The 13,186-nt window shown below is 47.8% G+C and overlaps 1 pseudogene; it reads left to right on the plus strand.

Annotated features, from left to right (window-relative positions):
- The first annotated feature begins 220 nt into the window (after nt 1-220).
- On the plus strand, nt 221-468 carry LOC110304330 (small nuclear ribonucleoprotein G pseudogene; annotated as a pseudogene).
- The last annotated feature ends 12,718 nt before the right edge of the window (nt 469-13,186 follow it).

Below are 13,186 nucleotides of genomic sequence, written 5' to 3' on the forward strand. Positions count from 1 at the left end.
GACTCTATGTCAAACACACACACACACATACAACCAACCAACCAATACTTCCCCAAACAAATATACAACAGGAACAACAACAACAATTTGGACAGCATTGGAGAAATGCCCAACAGTTGAGACTGTCCACTGGCCTCCACACTATGTCCCTTCCCCACCCAGAATACAGACATACATGTTCACATAAAGAGTCTGTCCCCGACTCCTTTACCATTGTGCCAAGCCTGCTGAGGAGTCGCCATGAGCAAAGCCCACCCTCCCGAACTGAAAAAGTTTATGGACAAGAAGTTGTCATTGAAGTTAAAGGGTGGCAAGCATGTCCAAGGAATACTGAGGGGCTTTGATCCCTTTATGAACCTTGTGATTGACGAGTGTGTGGAGATGACAACCAGTGGCCAGTAGAACACTGGCATGGTGGTCATCTGAGGAAACAGCGCCATCATGTTAGAAGCCTTGGAAAGAGTCTGACCAGTGTTCCGCAAGCAGTGTGTCCACATCTCTCCCCCAAAGGCCTGTTTGGTTGTGATGTAGAATTAGGTCATGTACATTTTCATATGGAACTTTTTGCTAAATAAGCTTTTGTGATACTCAGAAAAACAAACAAACAAACAAACAAACAAAAAAAAGACTGTCCCCTGTGGGGACTACACCACTGACAGAGGGCCTGTTTGGGGCATAGAGTTGGCCTTCCAGCTCCAGCTTGCATCAGGGGCTGGAGAGATGACTCAGTCCTTGCTGTGCTAATATAAGAACCTGAATTAGAACCCCCAGAACTCACACATAAAATCTGCACACGGGAGCATGTGGCCTTAATCTCAAGGCTCCTGTGACAAAATAGAAGGTGGGGAAAGGGTACCTGGAAGCTTGCAGGCTGGTGAGGTGGCCTGTGCAGCAATCAAATGGCAAAAAGACCCTGCCTCAAACAAGGTGGAAAGGGAGGACCTACTCCTGAGGTGATTTTCAGATTTCTACACACACACACACCAAAGGAAAAGGAAAGAAAAGGGTTTTCTACTATACCCCTTGGGTCAGTCCACCAATCCTCCTGATTTCTGGAGACGGTTATAGTTTCAGGACCAGCAACCCATGCTGGAACAAGGTTCTGTTGTTTTCTGCTCTCTCTGAGACAGTGTGTGTGTGTGTGTGTGTGTGTGTGTGTGTGTGTGTGTGTGTGTGTGTTTGTGTGTGTATGGTGTTTGTGGGGTGTCTGTATGTGGGGAGTGTTTCTGTGTGGGGGAAGTGTATCTGTGTGTGTCTGTCTGTGGAGGGTTGTCTGTGTGTAGGGGTGTCTGTATGGGGGTTGGGGTGTTGGTGGGGAGTGGGGAGGGTCTGTGTGTATGGTATTGTCTGTGGGGGGATGTCCAAGGGTCCACTTTTAAGCCATAGGCCCCAGGAAACATTGAATACTGGGTGCTACACACCCCAGGGACCCCATGCCAGCCCTGCTACAGTGCCTTCCTTCCCTGTTGTTTTCTCCCTCTGGGCCTGACCTCAAATTGTTCAAAACCAAGCCAGTAAGTATGAGGTAGGGCTTGTAGAGAAAAGCTAGCAAGTCAGACCCAGCCCCGCCCCGCCCCGCCCCCGTCCCGAACCCCATGCCCAGCAGTGTCAGGGCATGAAGCAGGCTTAGCTTATGGGAGGCTGAGGCTTAGGCTGCAGCTCTGCTCCTTCTAATGTTTACAGTTTGCTTGTATACCCGCCTGAACATTTTAAGTCACTGCAAAGAGACTTGAAAGGGCCCAGAAGCAGTGTGGGAGCTGCCAGAGAGTCCCTGAGAGACAAGAAGGAATGCTGGCATAGGGCAGCAGGCAGACTGGGGCTGCTGCTGACTGTCCACTGCTCAGGGAAGCCATTTCTGCGGTAGCTGCATGGAACAACACTGTCTGCCCTGCTCAGGCCTCCTGCCTCGGACCCCACCTTCTTCTCTAAGGGAAGAGTCCATATCTTTTAACTGGCACAACAGGGTCCTCTTCATGAATCAGCCCTGTAAACCTGTAGCTTGCCTGCCACGGCAACATGCTGTGAGGGGCTCTTTGCTTACGTTATCTTCCTTATAAGGTCCTTATAAATCCTCCATGAGGCTCAGAGAGCAGAAAGAATTTGTCTACCTTTTGAGCAATAGAGGTGACTTGAGACCAGCTTCATGTATTTCTGTCACCCAGGGCTTTGTGTACACTAAACACATCCTGTCATGGAGCTATACCCAAGTCCCAGCTTCCATGACAATTTCATACATGTGCATAGTGCATTTCTATCATAATTTCTCCTGTCTCCCTCCCACTCCCTCTTCTTCCCACAAGTCCCCGACTACCTTTAGGTCCTTCTTGAGTATGTGTGGCCCACTGAGTGTCATTAGGATTATGGCTACACCTCTGAAGAAAGTGGCTCCTCTTCCCCCAACCACCATTAACTGCCCTGAGTTCCTTGGAGACAGGTGGAGACTCAGGAGCTCCAGAATTTAAACAGACACCCGAAATAGCATAAACAAAAGAGCCCACTTTGGGGTTTTTTTCTTGTTATGCAAAAACGAACAATTCCTGAATTCATGTGGCCAGCTGCCAGCTCCCTTGCTAAGTGGGCATCTTCACACTGGGGTCCTGGTAGGGAAGCTGTTTCCCTCTTTCCAGGCCATAACTACAGTGTATAGTGTGTGTGTGTGTGTGTGTGTGTGTGTGTGTGTGTGTGTGTAGGGGCATGTGTGTGTTCTCTTCACAGAAATAATATGATAGAGAACTGTAATATGGTAGAGAATTGTTTGGAGTCCAGTGTGGTTACTCTTTAGTTAAATTGACCCTCATGACCTTGCCTGGGGTTCTACCCACACTTGATCATGTGATTTCCTGGGAAGAAGAATACATCCTGGATTCTAAATAGCAAAAATCCAAACACACTGTTGGGATGCTGGCTTATTTGTGAGTTAGGGAATGTCTGCTGTAAACTGTTTTATTTTGCATGACAAGAAAAACAAACTAGGCTCTTTGGTTGTGCTATTTGGGGTGTCTGTTTAAAATAAGACAGAAGGGAGGCTATCTGCCCTTTGTCCATTGGAAAGGCATCAACTTTGGAATCATTAACTTATAGGAGGCCTAGGGATGCGTCCAGTTGGTAAAATGCATGCCTCACATGTCTGAGGGCCTGGGCTTGAGTGCCAGCACTGCAGCGCTCTAGAGGTAGACGCAGGGGGGATCAACACCTCATCCCTGAGCTACACAGTGAGCTCCAGGCCATCTGGGGCTAGTGATAAAAAACAAACACAAAAGCATCTCAGAGAGTCTGAGGATAACTATGCCATCTTAGCTAGGCTTTTCTATTGCTGTCATAAGATACCATGACCGTGAGCAACTTGGGGAGAAAAAAAGATTCACTTCATCTTATAGATTGCAGACTATCATCCAGGGAAGTCAGGGCAGGAACTCAAAGCAGGAACAAGGAGGCAGGAACTGATATAGAAGCCATAGAGGAGTCACTGCCTATGGTGAGCTCAGTCCTCCAACATCAGTCATCAATCAAGAAAATGCACCATACTTGCTTGTGTGTGTGTGTGTGCGTATGTGTGTGTATAATATATATATATATATATATATATATATATATATATATATATTTATATGAAAAATGTATGACCTGGAGCTGGGTAAATGGCTCATCAGGTAAAGTACAGGCTTGAAAATGTATGAAGACCTGATCCCCAACAGCCATGGAAAAGTGGATGTGGCCACACATCAGTCACTCCAGCACCCAGGAAAGAGACAGGTGGATCCCTGGATCTCTCTGGTTAGCAAGTCTATCAACTGGTGAGTAAACCTGTTCAGTGAAAGACCCTGACTCATAAAATAAGGTGGAGAGCAACTGAGAAAGATACAGGAAGTGAATGTCTGGCTCCACGTGCTCACGAGCTCACATGCACTCTTGCTTGCACTCTCTGTCTGTCTCTGTCTCTCTCTCTTGCCCTTTTATTCTCCCTCCACCCCTCCAAAGACACACACACACACATCGCACCCCCACACTCCCACAAATGCACACATGCATATACATACAGGCCAGCTCTAGCTTTAGCCCTCTCCTATACCAGGCTTATGACCTTGGATGTGCCACTTTAATCCTCTGGGCATCTACGTCTCAGTCTGGAAAAATTCAGCAGTGATCCTAGAAAACCCTCGCAGATTCTAAGAATCACAAGGACCTTTGGGTGTAGAGTTACAAATAAGATGTCTGCTTGGGACCCCCCCACTACTTTCTTCCAAGTCCCTCTGTCAGCTTTTAGAAGAAATATCTCCTCAGTGGTGTTTTTGAGCTATGGCAGAAGGCAAAAAAAGGAAAAGTCAGGTTCTTTGGGGTGGAATGGAGCATTTAATGCTGGCTAAGCAGAAAGATGCGTGATAGGCCTTTCTCTTGTGTTGGGTGTTTGGCTAATCTATCAGAAAATCCTGGCATGCTAGTGACAACCCACACTGAAAAGGGCGGAACTTGGCTCCCCTGCCCTTCCAGCTGTAAGAGCTTGGAAGAGAAGCTATGGGGAAAGCGTCTTTCATTTCCCTCTGGAAGCTGGGGGAACGCTGGGCTTAGCATTTGCCAACTGTGCAATGTGGGCTGCCTTCTAAAAGAGGCCTTTTTTGTGGACATCTTTTAGGCCACAGTACCCCGCTGGCATTCATGGCCCCTTGGAACAAGGCCTGCTGGAAAGTCTGGTACTAACTGCACCAGCATGGGAAGAAACTCATTTGCTAATGGGGGAAAGGCTTCAATACGTCCTCAGGGTCCTTAGTTAAGCTAAGATCTCATTTGCCTTCATGCCTGTTTTTCCCTCCATCTCTCTCTACAAGTGTAGCGTATACCATGGACACTTAGAACCAGTACACCAAGAAAACAAAACCAAAAGGAGATAAAGAGAACCAAGAAAACAGGAAGAGAAAATCAAAAATCAAATAAAAGAGGACCACAGCTGTGTGGAAATGAAGGTCACACACTTGTGATAGTTGAAATTCAAATTCAGCTACCGAAAATATTGCTAGCATCAAAGCAAGAATGGGCTATGCTGTTTTTCCAATGCTTCTTAGTATTAGGGAGGGGAAAAGAGTCTGATAACTCAGAGGGATACTCGTTTGGCCAGACTTCCAGTATCTATTAAATGCTCACCACACACCAATGACTATCAGAGATGCAGGGCTGCAGGCCACTTGCTGAAGTTCGGCAGAGCCTGGGGAAGACAGTACACCTGCATACTCACTGTGTGTCAAACACTGTGCCTTTAGATGTGTGCCCGTTGTGTGCATGCACCCTGTACACTTAAGTTATGTCTGTGTTATGTCAGATGCTATGCTTGCCTGTGCATGTTTGTGTGTGTTTATGTGCACGGATGTGCATGTTTGTACATATGCAGGTGCGCCTGCACAGGGACACCAGAGGACAACCTCAGCTGTTGTTCCTTAGGTGCCAACTACCTTTTGGTTTTTAATCTTTGGAAAAAATGAGGGCCTGGAGAGATGGCTCAGCAGTCTTACTGCTCTTATACAGGACCCAAGTTGGACCCCTAGCATCCACATCAGGCAACTTGTAACTCTGTATGCAGGGGGTCCTCGAGCATCTGCAAGCCTGTGCTACACATAACCTCATGCAGCAAGCACACATACACATACAGACCGATAAAGACACCTTTTAAAAAGATTTCATTACGTTTATTTATTTATTTATTTACTGTGTCATGGTGTGTGTGTGAGAGAGAGATAGTTTGTGTATCTGTGTGTGTGTGTGTGAGAGAGTGTATGTGTCTGTGTGTGTGTGTGTGTGTGAGTGTGTGTGTGTGAAAGAGAGTGTGTGTCTGTGTCATGGTGTGTGTGTATGTGTGTGTGTCTGTGTGAGAGTGTGTGTGTGTCTGTGTGTGTGAGTGTGTGTGTCTGTGTGTGTGTGAGAGAGTGTGTGTGTCTGTGTGTATGTGTGAGAGAGAGAGTGTGTGTGTGTGAGAGAGAGAGAGAGTGTATGTGTGTGTGTGTGAGTGTGTGTGTATGTGTGTGTATCTGTGTGTCTGTGTCATGGTGTGTGTGTGTATGTGTGTGTGTGTGTGTGTGTGTGTGTGTGTGTGTGTGTGAGAGAGAGAGAGAGAGAGAGAGAGTGTGTGTGTGTGTGTGTGTGTGTGTGTGTGTGTGCAGTTCAGAGGAACAATCTGTAGGACCTTTACTTGCCTAATCATCTCATCACACCTACTTTGGTTTTTTTTTTGGAGACAGAGTTTTTCACTAGCCTAGAACACACCAAGTAGGCTAGGTTAGTGAGTTCCAGGGATACACATCTGCCTCTCTAGGTCTGGAATTACAAGCCTGAGCCACCATATCCAGCCATTTTTATGTGGATTCTGGGGATTGAACTTGGGTCTTTGTGCTTGTAAGGCAAGCTCTTCACCAAACAAGCCATCTCAGCCTGACGCTATGGTTTTTATTATGCAGTAAATATGTGCCTACTGTATTCAGAGACTATAAATTTAATTACATATCTGTGATCTATCAGACACTATGCTTATTTCATTAATTAAATAATCTATCTATCTATCTTTCTATCTATCTATTATTCACTCTACAGTCTGATCACATCCCCACTCCCTCCTCTCCTCCTGGTCTCACCCTTACAAATTCCTCCCCTAATGTCCCTTCCCATTCTCCAAAGGAAAGCCCTTTGGTACCACCCACCCTGGGACATCAAGTCTCAGCAGGACTAGGCACATCCTCTCCCACCTAGGCCGGACAAGGCAGTCCAGCTAGGAGAAAGGAATCCAATTGCAGACAACAGCGTCAAAGACAACCCCTGCTCCAATTGTGGGGGACCCACATAAAGACCAAGCTGTGCATCTGCTACAAATGTCTAGGGGCCTAGGTCCAGCCCCTGTGTGCTCTTCGGTTGGTGGTTCTTAGTCTCTGTGAACCCCTATAGGCCCAGGAGAGTTGATTCTGTAGGTCTCCGTGTGGAGACACCATGCTTTTAAGTATGATCCTAGGAAGTTAATTATGTACCTGCTGTATGACAGGCACAACTTCTTTTACTTTAACTTTCAGATACACTCTTGTTAAATGAACAAACAATATTATTTCCCCGAGAGAAAAAGCAGACGTCAGCTGAAACTGGAGTCCAAGTCCAAACACGAGGTTTTATGTAGTGCTGTACCACTGATAATCCCCCTGGTTTCCGTGATCTAGCCCCTCTTGGGGTTTAGTTTTGTTAAGATTTGTCTTTATGTGTTTGTCTATGGCACCCATGTGCAGGTACCCGCGGAGACCATCGGATCCCCTGGAGCTGGAGTTACAGGCCTTGTATGCCACCTCATGCAGGGACTGGGAAACAGACTTGAGTTCTCTGGAAGAGCAACAAGTGCCCTTAACCACCTAACCAGCTCTCCAGCCTTCAGTTTTGTTCAATTATCCTCTGCTTCTTAAAGTAGCAGAGTCAAGGGACAGTGGCCCGTTTCCAGCTCTTGAGAGCAGCGTAGGAAGACTGATTGATCTAAACCAAACTCTCTGTGTCTGCCAGGGGTCTGGCTGAAGAATCTGAAGCTAACGTGCATGGGACATCCTCTTTAGATACAGGATGAAAGCTAGGCCACGGAGACAAGACAGCTCGTTTGTGCAGTGTTTGCCACGTATACCCGAGGCCTCAGGTCCAAGCCCCAGTATCCCAAAACAAGACAAATGGGGAACATCTAGTCTGCGTTTGGGGACAGTTTTTGCCTTTCTTGCTGGATATGCACTTGTAGGTGTGTGTCGCTGCTGGCAGCACTTTTGTGGCTTCTGCAGCTGGCTCCTTCAGGTTGAAACCCTCCCTCCTGGAAGGAGACTCAGGAAACTCCTGAAAGTTGTGCGTCCCAAGGCCCATCCCCAAAGTCATCTAAGCAATCCCAGTCAGCAGAAGAGGTGGGGCTGCCTGAAGCTGTCACACTGGAACGCTGGAACGCAGCCTTGGTGAGCTGTTAAAGCAAGCTGGAATCCAGCCTGAGATACATGTGACCCTGACCGAACCTCAAAACAAAAACAAATCTCTCAAGAGAAAGTACTAGCTACTCTACCCTCGAGCAGGTTAGGAACAATTGCCTAGGACGAGGTCTTTTAGGAGACTAAAAAGAAAAAAAAAAAAATCTCCAAATGACATCTAGTTGCATTTCCTGTAGGTGCACATGCATGCACGCATACTGTGCACACACACACACACACACACACACAGAGTTTAAATAGCATAATATTGGAGAAGGTTTTGTTCTGGGAAGTGCGGGGACCTGTGAATCTTGAAACTTTCTGGAGTTTCTAAGTTTCCTTTACTTCCTATACCTTGTATGTCTCATTTATATTTGTTTGTTTGTTTGTTTGTTTGTTTGTTTTTGAGAAAGTAGCTGCACTGTGTCTTAATTAGATTTTCTATTGCTGTGATGAAACACCATGACCGAAGCAAGTTGGAGAGGAAAAGGATTATTTGGCTTACACTTCTATGTCACTGTCCATCATTGAAAGAAGTCAGGACCTCAAACAGGGTAAGGACCTGGAGGCAGGAGCTGATGCAGAGGCCATGGAGGACTGATGCTTATTGGCTTACTCCTCTTGGCCTGCTTATCCTGCTTTCTTATAGAATCCAGAACCACCAGCCCAGGGGCAGAAAGACCTACCATGGGCTGGGTCCTCCCCATCAATCACTAATTAAGAAAATGCCCAACAGCCAGATCTTATGAAGGCCTTTTCTCAACTGAGGTTCCTTCCTCTCAGATGACTCTAGCTTGTGTCAAGTTGACATAGAACTAGTCTGCATACCCTGGCTGTCCTGGAACTCTCTACAGACGAGGCTGATTTGAACTCACAGAGATCCTCCTGCCTGTGCCTGTGCCTGTGCCTGTGCCTGTGCCTGTGCCTGTGCCTGTGCCTGTGCCTGTGCCTGTGCCTGTGCCTGTGCCTGTACCTGTGCCTGTGCCTGTGCCTGTGCCTGTGCCTGTGCCTGTGCCTCTGCCTGTGCCTGTGCCTGTGCCTGTGCCTCTGCCTGTGCCTGTGCCTGTGCCTGTGCCTGTGCCTGTGCCTGTGCCTCTGCCTGTGCCTCTGCCTGTGCCTCTGCCTGTGCCTCTGCCTGTGCCTGTGCCTGTGCCTGTGCCTCTGCCTCTGCCTCTGCCTCTGCCTCTGCCTGTGCCTGTGCCTGTGCCTGTGCCTGTGCCTGTGCCTGTGCCTCTGCCTCTGCCTCTGCCTCTGCCTCTGCCTCTGCCTCTGCCTCTGCCTCTGCCTCTGCCTCTGCCTCTGCCTCTGCCTCTGCCTCTGCCTCTGCCTCTGCCTCTGCCTCTGCCTCTGCCTCTGCCTCTGCCTCTGCCTCTGCCTCCAGTGCTGGGATTAAAGGTGTATGCCGCCATGCCTGGCTTCATTTCATCTTAAGTCTCCAGAAGGGGATATTTCAGCCTGACTTGAGTATCTGGTTAGCCAGGTTGGACAAGCCTTTCTCAGGACACTAGACACTGACAAACAAGCCTCCCCAGGCCATACAAATCTGTTGACTATTAAAATCCCACACCCAAAAGCCAGAGTGACATAGAGTCTCTCTGTGAAAACTGTACTTTGTCCCAAAGCCCAGCTTTGACTTCATGGTCTCATATTTTCTCCAGCCTTTGTGAAAGATAATTTCACTGCATTCAACAGAAGGCGTATTTGTATGTGTACATATGCTTGAGAGAAATTTACTGAAAAGATGTGGGTATGGGACCAGCTGGCAGCTCTTTCCATGCCAGGATCTTCTCTTGTAATGCTTGCCTCCCAGCCAAGGAGGGATGCTTGTAAGGAATGCACAGGGACAAACTGGCACTTAACCTCTGAGTCCCTTCCCCAAAGGAAGAAAAGTCCTGACTATAGGAAAGGAACTAGGAAGACTTTACAGAGAAGTTCAAGGGCATTTGGTCTGGTCACAGAATGAATCCTGCACAGCCAGTCAGTGCTGAGGATTGAAGCCAGGGTCTCATATATGCTAGGTGAAGTCCTTATCACTATGCTAAGCTGGGATTACCTTGTTGATTTGTGTACATGCAGTCCATCACTCATTTAAACTCCATGCCCTTTTCTGTCCACTGATGGATCCCAGCATCTGGTCCTTTCTTATACACAGAGATCATTTGGACCTGTTGGTCATTGCACCTACAGGTTAGGCCACATGTAATGGTCTCCGTGTTATGACAAAAATACCTGACAGTGGCAACTTAAGGAAGGAAGGGTTTACCCTGGTCTATAGTTCAACAGGATATGTCCCTGGGGAAGTATAATGGCAGAAGCAGGAGGCCAGCTGGTTGCACCATACCCTCAGCCAGGAAGCACAGAATGAACAGGAAGTGGGGGTGGGTTATCATCCCTCAAGACCCACCCCCAATGATCCATTTCCTCCAAGTGTTCAAACACAGGAGCCCTATGGAGGATATCCCATACTCACATCACACCCTCCTAATTCCTGACCTAACCCTGACTTTTCTGCTTTCCCTGACCTCTTGGGAGGCTGACCTAAGACACAGGCCAATTAGAGCTTTCCTTGCAGGAGATCTGGATGAGACAAGTTCTGGAAAGCACAAACGCTAAGCAAGCAAGGGAAACTGGCTCCCATGTTGCCTAAGAGGCTGGGATTCCACGAGGAGACAAGCAACCAGTTACCTCCAACTCAGTGTGATGGATGGCCCTGATGAAGCCATCCTGGGGACACAGAAGAGTTAAACGCACACTCCTTCTGGGAACACTTATAGAAGCTTCCAGAGGAGAGGACTGAGTAGGAAGCAGGAATAAGAGCATCAGGGCGAGGTCTCATTGCTGAGGCTATCTGAGATGCTCCACTACCACAGTCTGCTTTCTCCCTCTGTGACAGACTGACTCTGAGCTGTAGGCTTCAGTCCTGTAGGACTCACAGCAGTGGGAACTTGGCCAGCACTTAGCGCTTTCGAACTATTGGGGGTGAGGGTAGGGATGGGGTTAGGGATGGGGTAGGGGTGGGGGTGGGTGGAATATGCTTCCTGTTCCTCTGGTGCCCTCCATCCCATCCCTTTCACTTTATCTGAGGACAAACCCTTCTTCTGGCAAACTCTGTGCTACTCCCTAACATAAAAGATGAAGCCACAGGCTGAGAACATCTCAATGGGTATAACACTTCAATCCCCAGCACTATGTAAGAGCAAATGTGGTCCATACAGACATAAACATACATACACAGCCTCCCAAGAGATCAGGAGAACATACAGCCTGGCAAACACAATGTCCTCCCCAGCACTGCGTGAACTGCGTGCGTATGATGGCACACGCTGACTGTCCAAGCCTTTGGGAGGTGGAGGCAGGAGCATCAGAAATTATAAGTTGATCTGATGAGTTAGTGATACACTCCACAAGCATAAATAAGCACAGAACCTTCTCAGAAGAGGGACTTTAAATATGCCAAATCCCCTTTGCCTCCATCCTTCTTCAAAGTGGCTTCTTGATCAGAAGCCCAGGCGGCCTTTTGTTTCCTGGCCTTTGTCACCTGGAACATTGGGCCTAGTGGTGACCTGGCCCAATTCCTGGCACTGGCTGCTCTGTGGCTGCTCTACCCATTGTCATTACACACCCAAGCCCCAGGCATGTGGGAGGAAAGAGGCTGCCATTTGAAGAAGTAGACAACTGGGGGTAATGTTTGAGAGTAGCAGCGTCTCTGGTGGGTGTCTGCTCCCCCCACCCCCTGTGGGGTGGTTACCCAAGTTCTGCTTTCCCTCCTCCACCACCATTTTCCCCTGGACTGCTCTGGAAGGAGGAGCCATGAGCTCATGTCTCAGAAATGCTTTGAAGATGAGAATCACTGAACACTTCCCCAACAGCCCTCAATTTACTTTTTCAGCATTCTCTCTGGGTTGTCAAGCCTTTGTAGTTATTTTTATAAATAGCAATCGCTAGCTGCTTCCATTTTTACCCAGGACGGTTCCACCTCCGGCTGGATCGGATGTCATTTTGTAACTGACAGCCCTCCAGGCTGGACTTGCCCCTGTTTCTCCCAATGATACCTTCTCTGTATCTCCCTCCCGCCACTGCAGAACCCACCCTCATTGTCACTAGTGCATTTGCAATGTCTGCATATAGCCAAGCTTTTAGTCTGTCATGGATGCTTCGCTCTTCCCACAATGCCCAAGGTCTCCAAGATGGCACCTGTAGCTGCACGCCACTCAGCCACTTCACACCTGCTTGGCGGCATTCCCCGTCTTGTCCCTGACCACATTTGGGCTCAGACATCTTGAACTCTCCGATATTGATTGACGAAGAAGGCTTAGTTGTGGGCTGGAGGTGTGGCTCAGTTGATAGAGTTCTTGCACTTTTATAATCTCAGCTCTTGAGAGATGGAGGCAGGAGGACCAGAAGTTCAACCTTGGGCAGGGAAGATGGCTCAGTGGGTAGAATACTTGCTATATGAATATGAAAAACCATGCAAAGGCTGGACGCAGGAATGCATGTCTGTGATCTCTTCTGGGGTGAGATGGGAGGCAGACACAGGAAAGCTTTGTAAACTCATGAATCAGCTAGCCTGGTGTGCACAGAGGCCAGGGGACCCTGCCTCAAACAAGGTAAGAGGCTAAGCCCCACTCCTGCGGTTATATTCCTACACACCTGCTGTGGCTTGCACATGCCTACATTCACACACACAAGGAGGTAGGAGGTCATTTTCAATTACTAGTGAATTAGAGGCCAGACTGGGATACATGAGGCCCTTTGTAGAAGAAGAAGGAAGAGGAGGTTGAGGAAGAAGAGGAATAGAAGAAAGGGAAGAAGCCTTATGTAATGTTTCTCCTAGGTTAGGAGAGGGTTAAGTTCATAGAAAACAAAGTAAATTGAGGTTCGTGACATGGCTCCGGGGGTAAAGGTAGGTGTTGTACAAGCCACCAACTTGAATCTATCTATGTAAAAGATGAAAGAAAGAATCCATCCCACCGAGATATCCTCTCACCTCTTCACACACGTTATGGCACATGCATGCACACACAGACATACATGGACACACAAACACACACACATGCACACACAAAATTATTTACAAAGAAGAAAATTGTGAGTCTAGTAGTCAGCCTTCCTGTGTAGCCCGGGCCCCTTTACTAATGCACATTCTAAAATAAAGTAGTTAAATCACACAAGATGAACGAATGGGATCTAATACAGCAATCCAGTATCTGAAGCTACTGGCTCGAGGAATGAAG

Source organism: Mus caroli, unplaced genomic scaffold (genome assembly GCF_978045245.1).
Source record: "Mus caroli unplaced genomic scaffold, Mus_caroli_1 scaffold_1, whole genome shotgun sequence".
Lineage (NCBI taxonomy): Eukaryota > Metazoa > Chordata > Mammalia > Rodentia > Muridae > Mus > Mus caroli.